Source organism: Dromaius novaehollandiae, chromosome 2 (assembly GCF_036370855.1).
Source record: "Dromaius novaehollandiae isolate bDroNov1 chromosome 2, bDroNov1.hap1, whole genome shotgun sequence".
NCBI classification, from domain to species: Eukaryota; Metazoa; Chordata; class Aves; order Casuariiformes; family Dromaiidae; genus Dromaius; species Dromaius novaehollandiae.
The window spans coordinates 66,597,588-66,617,999 of record NC_088099.1 but is presented as its reverse complement, the minus strand read 5'-3'; the positions used below and the strand labels follow the sequence as shown (position 1 = coordinate 66,617,999).

The 20,412-nt window shown below is 38.2% G+C and overlaps 1 long non-coding RNA gene across 1 annotated transcript in view; it reads left to right on the top strand.

The window, feature by feature from the left end:
- Positions 1–15,553: 15,553 nt before the first annotated feature.
- LOC135327509 (uncharacterized) overlaps positions 15,554–20,412 on the top strand; it is a 29,991-nt gene continuing 25,132 nt past the window's right edge. Inside the window, exons 1-2 of the long non-coding RNA XR_010387721.1 lie at positions 15,554–16,687; positions 17,742–17,973. This is a non-coding gene — a long non-coding RNA (uncharacterized LOC135327509). The remainder of the gene's footprint in view (positions 16,688–17,741; positions 17,974–20,412) is intronic.

Here is a 20,412-nt window from a genome sequence, read left to right as displayed (position 1 = left end):
GAAGGTGCACCACTAAACTTCCTGAAAGACTGCCCACATTGTTGCTGCCTTATGATTTTGCTGTGTGCCATAATGTATTTGGTGCTTTTTCAGTGATGTCAGTTCCTGGAGTCATATGGTTATGGGACTTATTTCTTCTAGTAAAAACATCTTCTTCATCCCCTTCACAAAATGTAAAGTTTATGGACCCTCCTGACTGCAGAAAGTAAGTTTGAATGCATTGTCTAAATGCATAATGGTACCCAAAACCAATCAATTAAGAAACCCAAAGGAATACGTTCCCTTTTCTATAGACTTTCTTGTCAGTAAGTGTGGATATGTGTGTATATATATATGTATTTTTTGATCTCTGCAAATTTCAGAAGTTCACGAATAAGCACGCCCATAAAACTGTCCCTGTATGCCAGACAGCTTTCTTGATGTTATGAGGACATCTTCCAGTGCCTGCTCTGGGTGCTCATTCAAGTAAGGTACTCTTAAATTTCTTATCACAAACTGTGATAAGAAACTCAGAACTATATAAGATACTTTGATAAGAAACTTTCTTATCGGAAACCTTTATCAGTAAACTGCCTAGTAAGAGGAAGGTTATGTTGCTATGGAAAATCTATCCACATGCATCCCGGTGCATGTATCTTTGTTCGTCTGCAGGCATAATCTATTTAGAAAATACGTATTGGGAGAGTATGCTCCAAAGGTCAACAAAGTCCATAAGAAGCAGCCCTTAATTTTAATGGTATATTTTATGATACATATTCATAAGAATTATTTATTCGCTAATTAAAGACCATTTTCACTTGTTAAACAGCAAAGAGGTCTAGAGATTTGTGATGCTGCTGATGCTGGAGTTTGTTGATACTTTGACCCTCGTGTTGATGTTTAGTCAATGAAGTCGTATAAGCCTTTCACGCACCAAAGTCTGCTATTAATGCTGTTCAGGTTTGTTATGACACCTTACCACTTCACTGATTTACAGAAAATCGGTTCAAGTCCTCCGTCAAGATACAGTTACTAGTTTCTGTTATTTCTTCAGCTTTCTCGGTGAGAATGTTCCCCTCCACACCCATTCTTTGGGACTTAAAGCACCTGCATCATGATTACAGTTTTCTCATTTGGATTTATAATCTGATATAAAATTATATTTCCTATTTTTGTACCAATAAGAAATACTGACATAAAATTATAAACTTTTTAGTTTGTTTTCATTAGTTAATGAAAGAAAAAAATATGGTTTTATTTCCCTTTCCCCATATCCTCTTCATCAACATAAAAACACCTTGCCCCAGGAATTTGGAGAGGGAAGAATATAGAAAAGCTTATAGTTCTTGGTGCCTTAAAGTGAGTGGATTAAGCAAGTTTTCCCTTGTCACCTCATTATCATCACAACCCCTTTTAGACTCCTGTCTGTCAGCAGGCTATGCTGTGCATGGGTTGCCCTATGCTGGAGCTAGTCCTTATCTTTTAACACAGCATTAGGTTTAATTTTATCAGATGTTTGGGATTTCAAATCTCTCTTTGATCTCTAAAACAACTTTTTGAAGAGGTGATAAAACTAATGAATTGCAAATCACCTTTGATAGTTCTGAGATTTTAGTATAGGTATTAGGAAGGATAACACAATGCTCAACAGGAAGTTGCAGCTTTTTGAAAGCCACTGTAAAGCTTCTTACTAAGAATAATGTGCCTAGAGAAGATTTAAGTGTCTGGGAAACTAGTGCTTACATTCAGTTGCTTTTGGAAATAGTGTAAAGAAAGCTATTTCTGATGCTACTGTGTTTCTATCATGAATGTATATGTCATGGCTGTGAAGGCAGCCCCAGCTGTGTCCCTGCCCACTTCACCAGCCCCAAGCCTTGATTTCAGTCCCTGCCCCATGATGCTGCAGCAGTGCCAGGCTCCAAACTCCCCATGGCCCTGCCTTCTATTCTTTTTTTTTGCCTTTTCTATTTTTGTAATATACTCCTTGTTTTCTTCCAATGTTGACCACCAGACTTATGCTTCAGAAGGATATTCATAAGTCCTGTCCTTCTTAGATGCCTGAAGAGCAACCCTGTGAGCATCTTCTGCCTCTAGTGGGGTGTTTCTTCCTATATATCTGCAACTTCTGCTCTTGGGAGAACTAGATCTTAGGACTGTTTCAAGTTGGCCCTTCCACAGGCGTAGAGCCTATTAAATGTAATATAAGGATGCACCTGGATTTCTATAGGCTTTCAATCGTAGCCCCGAGTTCTTCTCCCCTTAAATGCATTTAGACTCACAGCCATCTCATGTCCCTCCAAAATAGCTCCCCAAATAGTGTTTCATACTGGTAAGTCAAACGTTGTGATGTTCTGACTAGCTGAACGTCTGATTAAGCAGCCACATTTGTCAGTGTAGACTTGGCTATTAATCTCCCTGTCATCCCTTGTGTCTCTGGAGCATTTGCTACCCTTCATCACCCTTCGCCTGAGTGTAAAAACAGTTTGCAGTGAGCATCTGTCAGCCAACCTTACTGCTATAACCAGACTTGCCACTTCCTAGGAACCCATGGCCCACAGCAGTGGCTGTTGGCATTGGAGGGAAGAGGAAAGCAGAGACAGAAGGCTTGCTGAACAGACTGGCTAACCTCAGAGAGCAACTGCCATTGAGTTCAGCGGCATTCTAGAGAGCCATGGGAGAAGGGTCTACAAATACCTCTTCATTTGCTCACATCAGAGAATATTTGGCTTTTCATCAGTGATTCTTTGGGCATTGAGGGTGAGACTGTCCAGTTCAGAGGTGCAAACAGTATCTCTTCCAAAGCTCTGATTTACTTTCCAGAAACACCAAGAGATAAAGAGAGTCTACTAAGCTGACAGAACTTGAAGATGGGAAACTTGTATTCAAAGAGGAGCCCTGCCCCTCTTCAACACTGCTAATGGCAAATGCTGTCCTATAGTCAACATCTGTTTCCCCTGACTGCAAAGGAGTCATAGTCACAGCAGTGTATGATATCTATCTTATCCATTGGTTCTCCATTTGCATTCTATGTTTCTTAAAGATGAGGAGGTCAGGTGGACTGCTCTAGACAGAACAGAGATTATTTCTCCCGGGGGAGTACCAGAGTACACAAAGGCACGTTCCAGGGACAGTAGTGTGGAAGTGAGACAGATGCACTCCTTTTGTCAGGGGACCAGAGGGATTTTATGGGGCTTGGTCCTATTGAATGAACTGAAATCACTCCAGGAAGAAAAGGCATGCCCTCAGTGGCATGGTGGGTTGGTTCTAAAACATTTTTATTTCTGTTTTGTATGACCTAGTCATTTGGGGCCTTCTCTCTGTTTAAGAACTTGAATGTTCTATTCATATTTCAATCAGTACTCTCTTCTTTTTAAGTTTAAAGGCCTCCTGCAATTTTGGAGTGTTTTCAGTATGAAAAGTCCTAGATATATTCACCTTAAAGCTTTTGGAGCTTGACTAAGAACCTGTCAAAGTCACCAAGACAGAAAAGGAGCTCTGATCCTGGTGCAGGATTACAGGGAATGAACTTGGCCACTTGCTACTTGCTTCTTTGAAATGGTAGTGGCACAGGAGGGGGACAGCTTCTGCCTTGGGATCAGAATGAAGGGATAGCTACTATATGCTTCTACTACATTTCTTCTCTTCCCAGAGACATTTCCAGAGCACAAAGAACCTTTTAAAAAGACATCTGTTTTGCACCATTCTTTTTTGCCTTTTCTATTTTTGTAATATACTCCTTGTTTTCTTCCAATTTTGATCACCAATCTCATGCTTCAGGAGCATATTCATAGGTCCTGTCTTTCTTAGATGCCTGAATAGCTACTCTGTGAGCACCTTCTGCCTCTAGTGACTCTAGTGGGCTGTTTCTTCTTATCTATTTGTAACTTCTACTCTTGGGATGATTAGATCTTAGGACTATTTCAAGTTGTCTTTACTGGAATCAGAATCTGCACCATGATGAAGGTACCAGTGGGTCTCCTCATTTTCACTAATGTCTGCTTCTTTCTCCTGGCTAGGTTTTCCCATTTTGCTTTTCTGAGAGTGGTAGATTTTAAGAGAGGTATATTTCGGAGCATGCTGAAGGATAAAAGACCTTTCAGGAGATATCCCAAAAGGTTCTGCCAGTGGAGTTTGAGATGTCCAGAGGCCTGTTGTTTATAGAGCGGTGCCTGCGGTAAGTCTGACTGAAGGACTCATTTTCAGATGTCTGGAGGCACTTGTCAGAAGTGAGGAGTCAGTGTCAAGGGAGGTGCTTGCAGTCTCTTGTGAAGAGAAGAGAGGAAATGATTTTCAGTTAATGTTCAGTAATGCAGAGGAGGCACCTGGAGGAGTGTGCATGTGGGGGAGGGCAGGGGGACACACTCTACCTGCTGAATCCAGGCAATTTTGAGTAATGCTTGCAAGATCGGAGGAATCTGAGGAGTCGCCTGTTGGATGATTTTTCTTGGCTGAGGCCTGAGCTGAAGTTGAGCTGGTACCTGACTGCAGTGCCAGGGACGGACCCTGGGAACTTGTCAAGGGTATTTATGAACCTTGCTTTGGTGTTAAAGGTGGGCATCAAATTCATGGGATAGGTCTTCTGTCAGGTGACATTTACATATGATGTCCTGCTAGCTATCTGCAGCCTTCTGGAAATTCTGTCTTTCCAATGGAAGTCCCGTCTGGTCCAGCTCTGGGCCTGCAGCTCTGTGGGGAAACTCGTGACAATCTCTGTCCAGTTGCACACTTCCCTTATAAACTTCCCCAGATTCTAAAAGGATATAACACACTGGTTTAAGTGAACTGGCTGGCTATGCATGGAAAGCAGCTGGTGGGTCTTCTGGAGATAGGTTTACATGTTTTGCTTGCCTTATGCACCAACAAAGGTGTACAAAAAGTACAGAGTACTGTAAAGCTTTGGCTTTGGGTCAGTGTTTCTTGCTGGCTTCATCCATAATATCCGGGAAGCTGAAGCATAGTGAGAGGTACATAGTTTCCAGGACAGAGCAGCCTCCGCCTAATCATACTTCTGCATATCTGTCTGTAAAAGGCCACATGCCTGACTGGCTGTGTGCCACAGTGACTGAGGCAAACACTCCAGAAGCGATAAAATCAGTCTCCAGTCCCCCTCTGCCCTATAGGTTTGCTGCTCCTCTCTGATCTCTGTGGTCCAGCTTTCTCCTCTATCTACACAGCTGCTGTCTCCCTGTTCTAATATCCCTGTCTCCTATCCCCTATCCTGATCATCTCATCTCATCTTAACACCTGTTGGAGTCTAAATAGCTATTGGAAAACAAGCTCAGGAATTCTCATTTAAGGACAAAGACAAGCAACAAGGTACTCAAAGCTTTTATACAGATGAGTGAGTGCCACTCTGGGAACCTAGGGTTGGGTCTTACTGAGTGGGCATAGGTTGGGCTGTCTGGTTCGTTCAGACAGGAATTAGTATTATGACATAAGCCTGATGTGGCATTGAAATGGGTTCGAGTAAAGTTTCAGAAAGTGAAGACCTATGCATCTGTGGGAGAAATAGCTTACGGTTCTTAATGAGATGAATAAAGAAACAGGGCTTAGCTCCTAAACCTGCCTAGGCAACTAAATCAGGGATATTAAGCTTACTAATTCTGCTTAAAGTTATGTAGATTTTAAAAAAATTTGTTGAAGATTTATGTCTTTGAACTCTAGATCTGTTCATTGAATATGTGTATATATAATATGTGTATATATATATATAAAATGAATGGATTAAGTCAAATAATTCATTTCATGGTAACTGGATCCTATTGTTTCTTTAGTAATTGAGAGTATTTTCTCTAATTGGCATATATTCTTTTGGTAATTAAAGAAAAGTCATACTTACCAAAGAATGTGTAATGATATAGTTGGTGATTTTTTTTCCCCAAAAGAGACTCCAGAAGAGTCTAACCTCTGCCTCCTTCACAAATAGAACAAATGAAGAAACAACAAGCCAGTAGTCCTACCAAAACTGCAAGTGCAAGATCTATCAAGATAAAAGTAAAAGGTTCTCTTAGGTTTTGTTCCTAGAGTACAAGCAAAAGTGTTGTTTTTTTTAAAGCAGAAAAGAAAGAAAAGAAAAAGCAGTTAGACTTAGGGCATTGGGTAGATTTTGGTTCCTTCTTATTTTCTTTAGGTTGCTTTAGCTGAGCTAAATTGGTTGAATAATTTCAATAAATGATATTGTCTTAACACTGAACTTTTCCATAATGTTCCTCATAAATGAGTTTAAAATATGAAATGCACTGGAGTTTAGTAGTGTGAGCTCACCCCTCCAGCCATGCCAGTACATCTTCTATTGCATGTTCAGCAATGGTCCTAACCTTTAAAGCCAGGAAATCATGCAGTGAATAGAATTTCCTTTACTCTCCTTTCCAAGCAATTTGGCTGTAATTCTGGCTTTTACAGGATCCTACTCAGCATGTTACAGACCTGTCTATGCTCTGCCAAAGCCACAGGCTTTCTACAGTCTCACTTAGGACAGGTGCATCTTAGTGGTGATGGCGTTTTTCTTGTCTCAACAGGACAAGAGGTTGAGGCTATAAGCAATGCATCACACACATCTAATGAGAACCTCAAAGAGCCAATGTACATTAGTGTCTGCAAACAGAGCTGTCTGTAACTGCCAAACTGACAAAGCCTATAAAGTGCCCAAACTCTTTTCTGCTCCTATTGAATTAGGTCTGTGTTTTAGACTGGTGAGAAATGGCTTATCTGCAAGCACAGTCTGTACCTAAAGATCTGACCCATTCAACTGGCGGTAATTATATTTAGCAGAAAGAAGAATATTTGGAACAGCACTCCTCACAAGTGCTTTATTTTCATACATTTCAGCTCTCTGATCTTATTGTTTAGTCCTTGAAATCGACAATGAGAAACTTGAGAGGCCAAGTCAAAACAAATAGATTATAATGACAGAATATTAGTGTCAGTCAGTGTACGCAGGTGAGATGAAAAATCAGAAAACTGATAATTTTCAGAGACAAGTGAAGTCTATGGAATAAAGGGCACCATCAGAGTCTATTCTCACCATCTTTAGAATATGGCTCTGATTCATTACCAGCTTGGAAATGAGAGGAAAAAACAGACCTTGATGTTTTCCTTTTTAATATCCAGTAAATGTGTTAGGCGTAAATGAGTTACACTCCCATGCAAATGGCTGTGTAGTTTACGTTTTTGCTAATTTCTGTGGCACATGATTTTTATACTCAACAGTTTTTGATACCTTTTCTTCTGTCCTCCCATCTATTCAGTTACTCATCCACTATTTTGCCTAGCTTTGCTAAGTGTATCATGCAGTTACTCCATAATAACTAGTGTAATGAATTTTTTTATACGTTTGTCTCTTGCCTTTGAAAGGATGATTTGCAGAAAGAAGGGAATCCGTTATCTTGCCATTTGCCAAAACTTTTTGGGTTCCATGCCCACTCGTGTTGGACTGATGACCCACCAAATCCTTTCATAGAAAAAAATCTGAATTTTTGTTGGGTTTCACTACATTAACCAGAAAAGTGAGATCGTGACTCCTCACATGTGAACCGTCACTTTAAAATATTGATATGAACTAACTGCCTCATTCTCAGCGTGAAGCTTCATCACTCATTTAGGGGAGATCAAAATCACATCTGAATTTATTTTGGATATAGCCCCTGGGTATATATTCACTACATTAAAAAATGGCTGTAGTATTTGAAGTCTGTCAGCTGATGCAGCTTGAATATGGCTGTGCGTTGTTGCAGCAAACACCAAATACGCAGTGCACATGCAGTTTTCTGATAAATTGTAATAAAAGACCATTCTTCTGGTGAAGTTAAAAAATCACATTGCAGAAATACATTACCATTGAAGTGACCTCAAGGTCTGTCACACAACTTCAAAGACACATCTAACTGGAGGATACATTTGACTGTACAGTGAGGAAGAACAGATATGGTAAAATAAACAAGACTTGTCACATTACATTTTCCACAAATAAATCACGATAATGAAGGCTTGTCTTTCCTCTTCTCACACTCAGGAAAAGGTTCATTTGGCAAGCTAGTCATCAACATTGAAGACCTAAATAAATATATAAAGGTATAAATATTTTCTTTTTGATCTGCATAAGATCAGGGAAGATTTTCCATAGCTGCTGTAGCCACTTTCACTGTTAATCAAACACTCTCTGTCTCACTGTTGTAGTGGAAAGAGTAAATGTTCAGGACATAATTTCAGCTAATAGACTTAGAAAATGTTCTATTTTTCTGATGAAATAGAACTGGATGATGCCACTCATTTTGTGCTTATGCTGCAGTAGGTGAGCTCTACGAGAGGTGTAAGATATCTTTGCTCTAAGCTGACAGATGAGAGTTTTATGGTCACATGTTATTCTCTGTTTTAAAGTAGTCTGCAGTACTCCATCAATATGACTTGCATTATATTCCTTCTCTTCTGTGATTTGATTGCAAAGCTGTATCTATTTTCTTTAAAAAGCTAGTTTTCAGGGTGTGCTTTGGCCATAAATGTACTGCAGCTGACATAGTTCTATTCTCACCTACACATGTTAAACCATTGCAAAAAAATCTGCTTAAATATTTTAAGTGTCTGGTTTTAGATTAATGACAATCAAGGCATCTCGTAGCAGTTAGCAAATCAAAGACCTCTGATTGTTCTCAAAGTAGGATCCTAGAGATAACCGTACTCATTATTTTGTGCAAGGCCCAACAAGAGCAGGCTTGAAATTCTTCCTCTATCTGTGATCTACTATTCTGGCTGCAGCCAAAAAACACAGGAATGAGGCAGAGAGAAGAAAACTGGCTTTGTTATTGATGAGGAAGAAAAGTGTGCTGGAGAGAAATCACGAAGAGATGCAGAAAAATGACTTGAAAGGGGAGAGCAGAGACCTCATGTCAAAAATCTCAGTTGGGCCATGGTAGCTCAAGAGGAGTCTCATGAGCTTGTTCTGAGCAGATGTGGAAGTTCTGGTTTTTGAGTGAACATCTTTAAGTTTAGCTGAGTTAGGGACACAGGACTTACTATATCAGAACTATCTTGACAATTAATCTAACGTTCTGCAGACGGCACGGTGCCTCTTCGCCATGGCCATGCACCGCACTGATAGAAGTAGCTGATCCCCCGCTTCCAGCCATGAATGCAGCCTGGGGAGGCAAGAGTCAAAGTTAAAGGAGATATTCTGGACCAGCAGTGCAATGGTTTCAGTGAAATTACAAATGTGATAAGGTACTTCCCAACATATTTGCATCAACCACTTTTCTGGACTACTTCTCTCAGAAATCTGTCTTGATCTTTAAAAGAAATCCTGGAAAAATGTGCTACTATTGGATTCTTTTGTTGTAGTCATTTTCTCATCTTAGCCTCATCAGGATGAGGGAAAAAAAACTGTGTTTCATTTTTTCCCTAACAGAATGCAGTGATAGGTCCCAGAAGAGCCACATGGATTTGAAGTTGCTGAAAACACATTTCTTATCACTAGTCCTGTATTTTCTTTAGTTCTGAGGTGGATTGTCTACTTTGTGGCTTTGTCTAAATGGAAGAAGACAGAGTTGAATTATTAAATTAATATATAGCATTAACTCTTGAGGACTGAGGTGCCACAGGGTCCGCATATCTCTCTCCTTGAACAGAGCCCTGGGAACTACAGAACATGAAAATATTTTCTGAGTTCTGTTGCTGCATATCTATGCTAATGGTCAGCATGCTGGATGATGGTTTAAAACTAAGCATCTTTACAATTTGTGCAGATTCTGATTTATTCAGTGTTTGAAGATTTGAACCATAATCCAAATGGAAGTAATCTACTTTACTAGCAGGAATAAAGGCAGAAAGATCAGTACGTAACAGCACATCAATATACAAGTCACAGATCTGTATTTTTCCAGAGGAAGGCCATTATAGTTAGCAGCAGGAAGAGTAATAAATTAGATCTGAGCAGAGTAATTGCAGTCCTGTGGAAGTCACAGAAGTTTCAGAACTATTTTATATGTTGTCAGGCTCAGCAACAGCACTTGAAGAGCTCTGGGACTGCTGCTGATAAAGCATTTCAGCAACGCTACACTGTTTTCCTCAGTTTCTAAGCGTATTCATGGGAGAGCCCTGCAAGTGCCATGTTTGCTCATATGGTGTTCCTGTAGAGATAACATTCTCCTGTTTACAAAAGAGAGGCGTATGTTTCCCGGTGGTACCCATATAATACGGCAGCCTATTAGATCAGCTCTTCCTTTTAGCTAACATGCTTCAACTTGTGCTGAACCAGTGACAAAATAATTGATGGACTTGGAAAAGAAAGTCAAAAAGGACCATTTCACAGTAATGTACTGGTAAGGACCTATATACAGTAGCAGGCACTGATGAAGAGACTGCAGCAGTAGCGGAGCTGTTTATTAGTATAATACCTCATGTCAGTACTGTGGAAAATAGAAAGTCGTGGAAGAATTGAACATAAATATTTATAATCACCCAAAAGATGCAGAAACTCCAGCTGTTGCATTGCCAGAAAAGGGAATTGGGGGGAATTTTTTTTAATTATGTTTTGTTCTTCATCTTGTCCTGAGAGAGATTACTAATACAACAATCAAAATATTAACTGTGGAGAATATGCAGGAAGTGTGAAAATACGGATTTTAAATAAAATTTCACTTATGTTAAATATTAAACTTTGTAAATGAAGATTAGTCTAACGTACAGCCAATATCATTGCTTCAATGAAAATGATAAATTAGAATAATTCAATTAGTAGTTGATTGAAATCAGTTATAGTAAGGACATACATTCCACATTGCAGGAATAGTTAACATCATATTTGTTGAAAGCCTAAGGTTACTCAGTGTAAGGAAGATCGTCTGCACTGTGTTACTTGATTTGGTTGTTACTGAACACAGTTTATTTAAGTAATACAGCCTCTTAGTGCTAGGCTTCAACAGCTTGTTGAATCATATATATGATGTTTTATATAGTTGCTGAAACCAGAATATTTTCTGGCCACATAGTGATTTAAATCCCATTTTCAATGGGAAGATTTTCAAAGACTGTTTTTCCATTCTCTTTGTTGTAAAAAGAGAGAGAAAATCACAAATCTTAAAGTGTATCTGACAAGTGAACATATTTGAAAATTTTTGCTTTTAATCCATCCTGAAGTGCAAACAAAACTTGAAACCTCAGCAGTGGTGTAAATTGAAACTATCCGTTTCTGGACAGTTTTTGTGATAGTCAAATAGTGGCAAATAGCTGGCATGCCACAACTTTAGGGACAAGTGATGAAAACACTTCAGCATCTAAAAACTGAGAGATCTGTGTTAAATCCTAGTCGCCACATCAATAGCATGATGGAATAATTCATTGGATTAATGGGGGGATTAAAGGGGAACAGAGATGTGGCAAAATTAGTATTTTCTATCTGAAATATAATTGTCCTTTGGGAATGCATAGATGACAGACTAGGATGTGAAGTGTCAACCCTGGGATGCATTCATCCTCAGCTCTGCTTCTTCATTAAACAAAGTAGTGCCATCTTTCTGCACATCTCATGATAAAACTTTTCTTTGATAGAGTGGTCATCACACTAGATAGGCTCTTGTAAAGAGGGAATAAGAGAATAATAGGGGGGCTTGCAGTGATACAGCTCAACAGCCACAAGAGTGGTAATCTTCAGGCATCTGTAAGTGCCGATGGTTGCCACTTTTTATAGGTATAACAGCTTATGAGTATACCTTAACTTCCCAAACTATTCCTTGGCCAAAGATATGATGGTAGTGCCTGCACTGGCCTTTTGACATTGCCCTGATGCAAATACTGTATTTCAACTCCTAAAGAGCCACAGATTGGTGTCCTTTATTATAAACTGCTGAATTCAATCTCTTACTTTTTCCATGCACCGTACAATCCTTTCCTTAAATTTATTAACCTCAAAATAAGGGCAAGAAGGATTTTGGTGGGGTTGTTCATTGGTTTGGAGGGGAGGAGAAAGAAGTTTCCCTTCCTTTTCTCTTGGGAGAGTAATTCCAAAACATAATATTCTAATGATAAGAATCCTTTTCTAAATTTCATTTACATTTATTCACAGTTATCTGTCCTTTAGATAACTTTGTCCACGAAATTCAGTAAGTCTTTTCCTTCCCTGATATTTACTTCAGCAGATATTTATAGATAGCAGTAGTTCCTCTTTCAGCCTTCATCCCGCTAAATTAAACAATCCAAACCTTCCTAGTCTCTTCCAGCAAGAGTCAATGAATAATATGTATAAGTGCATAGATCTTATAAAAATAATAAGTAGAACTATCTGAGCTCTAATTAGGGATGCAAATTCTCATGAGTTGTTTTGAATAATTTCCTGCTTTGGAACAGAAAAAGGAGTTTCAAAAGTGTCTTCTTTTGACTTCTTAAAAATGAGGTTCTTCTTTTTGGGAGGTCCAGTATGCCTTTCCCACTGAAATTGAGATAAGTGATTTGTAAAGCAAAGAAACAAAACCATGTTTTAAAAAGGCTGAAATTCAAACAAATGTATGTGAATGATTTCTGTTGGAGCAGAGGAAAACAATTTGCTGTGCGTGAGTTCACAAGGTAGTAAGGAAGGTCATTTACTAGTACTTGGATATATTATGACTCACAAATTGTTTGTTTCTTTTCTTTTTAAATGGATATAATAAAAATCATCCATGAATTTTGCCTGGGGCTTTCATATTCCTGGCACAGGGCTTGTCCAGCCACAGCTATAATAAAAAGGAAAGCCTATTAGTATTTTTCTTGCTACTGAAGATCAATTGCTAATTACTAAAGATTACACTATCATCTGCCTTAATTGCCATATTGATTTTTTTTGAAAAGTACTTAATAAGAAATATAAATGTATAGATTATCTAAATAAGTGTTTGCACTCCCCAACCAGCAATTCCCAGATGCTGCTGTCTAATAATTGCAAACATTAATCTGGAATGTGTATGGAATCACCACAGTAATAAGATTAATTCTGGCTGTCTCAGAAAAGATTGAGGTACAGCACGCTCAAAATGACTATTATTCCTAATATTTGAAACCTTTTTTATTTTTAGTTCTGCAAATTTGTTAGCTGTTACTGATTCTACTTTTAAAGATGCACAGTGTATTAGAAATATTTAACACTTGCGAGAAGTAGGATGATGCCTAAGTTCTTCCACAGAACTTGATTTGCTTGTTATGTGTGGAGCAGGGTAACTCAGCCTAACCATCCCAATCTGTTTTCAAATGTGGACTTTAGACCAAAACATTTTTAAGCCCTTAATCTAACTTGATTATTGAGGAATATTTATGATTTGGAAGTAGCATTTCTCTTCTGACATGTTGATAGAGAAGTGTTTAAGTTGGAAAGTGATCCTTTCAGATTCCTGTTAGAAGGGGAGATAGTCCCCAAGGCTCTAGTTCAAACTGGGACACCACCAAACTACATGCTAGACAACATATCTAGCCACAAATGCTACTGTTCCAAATGTCTGTCAGCCTGTGCTCCCTGATGCGTATTTGGATCCTTTAAAGTTGTTTCTCTCCATACAGTCTCAATACTTCCAGGGGATGCTTAATAAATGGTGAACAGCATTAAAGAAGCATGTGATAAAACCTCGCTTTCAGCAAACTTCAAGTGACTCAGCTGAACACTAAGTTGCTGTTGACTCTCTTGCTGTTGCAAGACTACTTAAGGGATATACGTGAAAGTATATTTCAACTTATATTTCAGTTTTTCTTTTGTCTTATTCTAAAACACCCTTGGTACTATATCTGACAAAAAAGAAGAACTAGTAACTGTCATATAGGAGTAACCCAAATTTATCTAGTCTAAAAATGATACAGACTTGAAGGATTTGGATTTACATGGGTCTAATGCAATATTTATGGCTTTAGAGAGAGAAAGTTCTGTTTTTCTTAACCTTTTTTTTAATATATTGTTGTGTAAGACAAAATTTTGCAAGGCTGATTATATCTACATTCTCTTTTTGATTTAATTTTCTTTGGCTATGGATTTGAATAATTGCCCAAGCACCTTTAGCCTGAGATATGTACACGAGTACAGGTAAACATATAATATTAAGCAAAACTCAACTTTTTTCCAATAACTCTTTACTGAAAGATATGTTGGTTGACCATATATTGTGGAAGTCTTAGTAAGATAAATAGCATGCAGAAAATAAACAGAAAGTTTTCATATCCCTTGGTAACTAAGCTGTTCAGGATGTAGTCTCTTGCCAACAATGTGTCAGGGAGTTCTGATGCTCATTAAATCATATAAATATCAGAGCAGGTGGGAAAATATTTTTCTTGCTTGGTAGATTCAAACAAAACCAAATTTTTTTTGTGCAGAGATTTCAAACAGTTCTGCAAGTACTTGGATTTTTATGTGTCATTACAGTATTACACTGGGAGCTGTAGTTTGCATATTTTCTGGCTCGATTCTCTCCTCTAGGTCTGGTTTTTCATGAGGACATTTTCTGTGCTATACCATAGCACCTTTCTCCATGAAGGGAGGTAGTAATTTCAAAGGCCACAGCTTGTCATGAGAAATAATGATTCAGTGCAGGGAAAAGATGGCAATATGGTATAGGCAGTTCCCAGAAAGTAAGCAGATGAGTACTAGAGAATACCTGTAGGTTTAAATTTTCAAAAGAAAATCAAAATTTTCCATGGAAAGAAGATACTGTTAGCCATGGCAGCAAAAACTGTTCAGTTAGAAAGTCAGCTTTTACATGAGGGAACAAAACAACAAACCGAATACCAAACCAAACCCCCCAAATCTGGAGAGTGCTCATGGAAATATTCAGCTAGTCCTCCCGCCCCCCCCCCGCAAAAAAGGACACTTGACCATTCATTGTTTTCTGGGAATAGAAAGTTAGTTGGCTAAGCTCCATGTTAAACTGTGAATTAACACCCCCTTAAAACATCCTACAGAATATATATCATCCAAGGAGACTTACAGGAAATATACACTAAACTTTGACTGCTACACTATGAAATGATGTATTTCTACAGCAGTCCCAGAATTGGAGAATAACCTTGAGGGGAAAAAAAGCAGCACATCCCAGAGGACTCTGTCATTCAAGTAGTCAGGTAGAGGAAGTCTTAGCAAGAAAGTTTGTTAAGACAAAGAAGAGACTTCTGTTTTAATGTTTCTATGTAATTTCATTCTTACCTAAGCTTAGATGAGGTTACTTCACTGTAAGAGTACTTCACTATAAGAACATAGATACAGATAAAGCCTTCTGCATGTATGACAATGATAATGTAACAGAAAGGCAAAGACTATTGGTTCAACAAATCTTAATATCAGGTGCTAGCACTCTGCGTTGAAAGTAAAGAAAACTTCTTTCTGCTACAGTGATGTATTCTGCAGACAGCCTGTTACAAACATCCAAGATGTTAAGTAAAATTCTTGCTGCTTATACTTGTGCAAAGCTGTCAATTTGAGCCATATCTAATAAAAGCAAAATTCATGACCTAATTGCCCTGCTGTCAGACATACTGCTTCAGTGAATAGTATGTTTTCCAGTGTAAAAGCATGTATTTCAGAAAATACCTGTTGAAAACCCAAACAATTCTCATTTTGTGTGTTGATCTAAATATGTAAGATAGTGACATAATATCAAATCTGTTAGGATTTGGCATTTCTGATTTCTAGTAATTCTAAATTATCTGCCTCCTATGGGAGTACAAAGCATCTCTTGGGAGAAGCAGAAGTCTCCGGGGTCCTAAAGAAGTGGATAGTGCTTGGCTTCTCATGGGAGGCCACTGGCTTCTTATATCATCAAATTTTAGGTTAGAGTCTTATGAGAGACAGGGCTTGGCCCTGCTGCCACTGACATCAGTGCCATTTTGTTAATAGCCCTAAAGAAAACCATATTCTTCTATGAATTCCTATGCTTTTTGTATAGCAGGCATGTTGTAACTCTGTCTCAGTTTCCTTTCTTTTTTTTAATGACTAGTAGGGTTTTATTTCTTAGTATATAGGTCTGAGTCCAGTCAAGCATGACAGTAGAACAACTTTTCTATGCAACCCACAAAAAAAGATAAAATTTACTTTAAGGAAAAGGGGGTAATAACCTCTTGCCTGGCCTTGGTCTCCTGGTATCAATCAGTAATAGAGAGAACCTCTTTTTCAGGCTACTGAAAGAAGGAAACCTAGCTATCTTCATGGAGCATGAGCCAGGATTGGTCATCAGCACTTTGGGGCTTGGGAACACACTGTAGGTGCAATGGGAGAGCCTCTAACTTAAGTGAAAAATTGTAGATGAAATGAGATACATGAATGATATTTGCAGGGAAAATGAAAGGCACGTAACTAAAATATTCGATATGTTGGAAATGCAGTCCACAGGTATGCTGAACTAACTTTTGCCTAGCAAAAAGTGGGCTTCTGTTTCATCATTTTAATGCCTGGGGGGAAATGCCTTTAAATGCCTGGGGGTGAGGGAATGTACCCTTTTTTAATACCTGTTTGAATTGTCCGCACAAAACAATGAAAACCAAAAAAAGTAATTGGAGTTTAAACAATGTAAGACTATATGTTCACATTTGTTGCCAGTCTTTTTGCAAAGTTTTGTGTGAACCGTTGATCTACACAGAAGAAAATGGGCTATAGTTATCTGGTTTAGCTGGACAGGAGTGTGGAAAATTAGAAGTGAGGCTGTTTATAACTCATTCTACCTCATGTGTGTTTTTTCAGAACAGGAAGATGCTTGAAATAGCTCAACCCTGCTTGGTAAGCCAGGAAAGATTTTTTGTCTTGACTCATATTTTTTTTCTGATTTTTTTTTTAAGGTAGACTCTGGTGAGTAAGCATTTTACACTACATGTCAAGAATTAGATAAACACCTGCTGTTACAGTCAAGAAGAGCTGACTAGCGTATCCCCTTGAGTGAAAGACTGAAAGTATGACCTTTAGCAGGACTTACAATAACTTTAAAAACTCACTACACATAGTAAAGGTAATAAAGCACTTACAGGCAGCAACTGCTCAGAAAGATTCCACCTTCCCAGTGATAACAGAATTTTATATCTGTGTAAATCTGGCAGAAGGTCGGAAAGATGTATTCAACCCCATGTTCTCTTCCTGCCAGAGTTATTCAGAAGCTGCAGTAGATCTTCACATGCAGATACCTAGAAAAACACAGCTGATGGATAAACTTAAATCCAGATAGCAACTGCAGTCAGGAGGAACCAAGGGCCCACTTAAAAAGAGGTTTAGGCTCTTTCTCTCTATTGTTTCTTAGCAATGTAAAAGAGTTACACATATTCCACCAAGTGAATAGATAACTTCATCCTTGATAATGCACTTGTATTACTATTAATAGTAATACCAGCAATAATAGTAATATTAATTATCTTATTATCACATCACACTGTGGCATTACTAGTTATTAGAGAAAGAAAACTGACTTCATGGTGAAAGAAGTTATATTCTGGAGGGTTCTGTTCTGGAACCTGTAGGAATTCCTTAGCCTGAAGTTTAACATGAAAATAACCAAGGTTAAATAAAAGCAGTCCTACATTTACTGTCCACAGTTGTGGACTACTGTCTGAATAAAAGTATAAAAATCTGAAAAATCTAAAATCTCTACAAAATCTGAATGTAAACAGAAACAAAGACATCGTTTCCAATGCATCCCATTCCCCTCCTGCCAACTATTCTGGATTTAGTGTGTGCTGGGATATTACTGCTTCTTTTAAGTTTTGCCATGCAATGTCAAAGAAATCACAGTTATTTTGATCTTTTGTTTTCTTACATCTGTTTTTCTTTTGTCATGTGCAAATAGTCTGAATCTTTAAAGGTGCAGTTTGTGTTCCCTTCAAAAGCACCTCAGGGATCACAGTCGGAACACAATAAATGGCCAGACTGTACCACCAGGGAGCTGAGCGCAAGGTTCAGTATTTCTGACTAACGACACGCTATGCTGGTGTGAGCAAAGCAAAGAAGCCCTGCTGACAAAGCCTCGGACTTGCAGTGTGGGTGGCAGCACTGGCAGACAATCTAGATTGCTGTGCCAGGTAAGGAGCATGGACTGTCACTGCAATGGCTTTTTCATTCAAAACCCTGTACCCAGCATTCTCAGCAGCTTTTTGACTTACTGCCCTGTGCGGTATCTCTGTTGGGTGTTTTGCTGTTTGAATCCATCCCTAACAGTCTGTGAGTAAATGTTGCCTGTAGAGCTTCTTAGTAGGTCTAGACCCTAGAATTGTCTTCTGCTCAAGGTGTATAGCAGTGCTCAGTGACTTCAGTGAGCGGTCTGAGACAGCAGAAGGAAATTAGAAAGTCAGAAAATCCTGAAACCAGCATCAAACAATGTTGATACAATAACTAAAAACTACTTCATATACGAGGAACAAAAACAACCTTTTAAAAACCTAAAGCATCAGAAGAAGTGAAAACTGTAGTCGGTAGCAACTTGGAGTACTTTGCAATTAAATATCTTTTCCAATGCTTTGTACCGTGATTCAGGCGTGGGCCCTAATAAAACATTATTGAAATGTTTTAGAAACTAAACCTACACCAGCTGATACTATTAGTTTTAAAAGCTGGATTCTGGAATTACCTACCTGACAAGCTTTCTAAATTCAAGTCACTCATCAGCTGTGTAAATGACAATGTGCAAAGCAATACATGTAAATTCTGTCCTAGATTTTGTTACTGTGTTCAAAATAGTAATTCAGTATTACTAGTAACATGTCTTCTGGCCTTCTACTCATTTTATCTGATTTGATGGAAGTGCCTTTGAATTCATTTATGGCTATTGTTGAGAGTGAATTAATCACCTTGATAACATTAAATTTATTTAGACATTCAGTAGAAAAGGTGTTTAAAGTTAATACCCCTTGAATAATTTGCTAAGGCCAGTTTTATATGATATAGCATATCAGATGTCATAGCTAGTAAGTATCTTTGCTTTTTCTTTATGATGTGTGCAAACCAGAACTGTGACAAATTACTTGCAAGAGATTAGAGTTAATTTCACCATGAGACTTCTTAAGGATAGCCAGGTAGTAAAGTTGTCATAGCCCATATTTATTGATAAGTTTAGCAATTCCACTAGCAAGAAAGAATTAAAAATACTTTGCAAAATCTTTGTGATCCATGTCTTATTCCAATAAAAGAATAGCCTAGACCCTACTGAAATTCAGAGCTGATTGAATTGGTCATCTCACTTTGTAAAGCTCTCTTGAGATCTCCTACTTTTACTTTCTAGATTTTCCCTATAAAGTATGATATTATATGCTATCAGACACATCAGCTCCATTATATGAGGGCTTAATCTTGAGAACACTGGCGAGGCAGACACAGACTTGATCCAGAGGACATTACTAACACTGGTCACGGCAAGGCCTAACTGCTAGGCTCCACAATCAGAAGTACCAAGGCTGGATGTGGTTGGCTCGTCAAGGTCTTTTTCATTTGCTGAGGTGCAGTATCAGTGTAGCACAGCTCTGGGACCTTAGGAGCTACCTTGAGGGTTTCTGTATTATGTTCAATTTGAAAATAGAAAAGCTGAGTTGGGAACTGACTAGTGTGTAAGCTCAGCACTGAAAAAGCAAAGTAGCTTCCCCAGAGAAACCAAGAAGGAGAAAACTTCTGAGTCCAACACAGTGACTGAAAAATATAACAAGTTTCAGATTTCTTTTACTTGAATATGATGCATTTTGGTCCAACAGCTGAAAATAGAGTAGATTATACATGCTAAAACCATTTGGGATTAGTAAAGTAGAAAACAAAATCCACAGTATGTTGCATTTCTATCAAGTTTTCCTGAACAAGGAGGTTGCAGCATACAAAAAAGTGAAAGATCTTTTCAGTAATATTATTTTATACCTGGTCAGTATGTTCAACACAACAAAATTTGTTTGTATTCCTTTATAAAATCAAGGTGTCTTTTGATGTCAGACCAGCCTTATTTCTACTCCCCATGCAGACTATTCTTTATGCAAGTTAAACCAGGCATGCTTTTCTGCCTTGTAACAACAAACAAGGATGTTATACTGGATGGCTAAGAAAGCTGCTGTCATTTATTTCCCTTTCATTTGTTTCCTGCAGTTTCACAGCTCATTTCCAATATGTGTCTGCAAGAGGCAAAAAAACTTTTGTTTAAAGCATGTTAAGACATCCACAGGGAAGTATTTCTGGCTTATATTTGGCTTTGATGTCCTATCTCTGGCAGAAAATCAGGACACAATGAGACTAATAATAATGTATATTTTAAATAAAAAGGTCTAAGTAGAGTTTTAATGTTAGGTGACAACCTGCAGGTGAGACATACTGCTAGGATCTTCGCTGACCAGACAGATGAGGAATATTCTTCATTTTAGGATGAAACTGTCTTCAGTAAGCAAAGACAATCTGAGAAGGCGACTTGCAAGTCACAATAAAATAGGGAATATCAAAAGTGACCAATTCTCTGCGTAAGTCATAATCTGAGATTAATTTATTATGTAAAT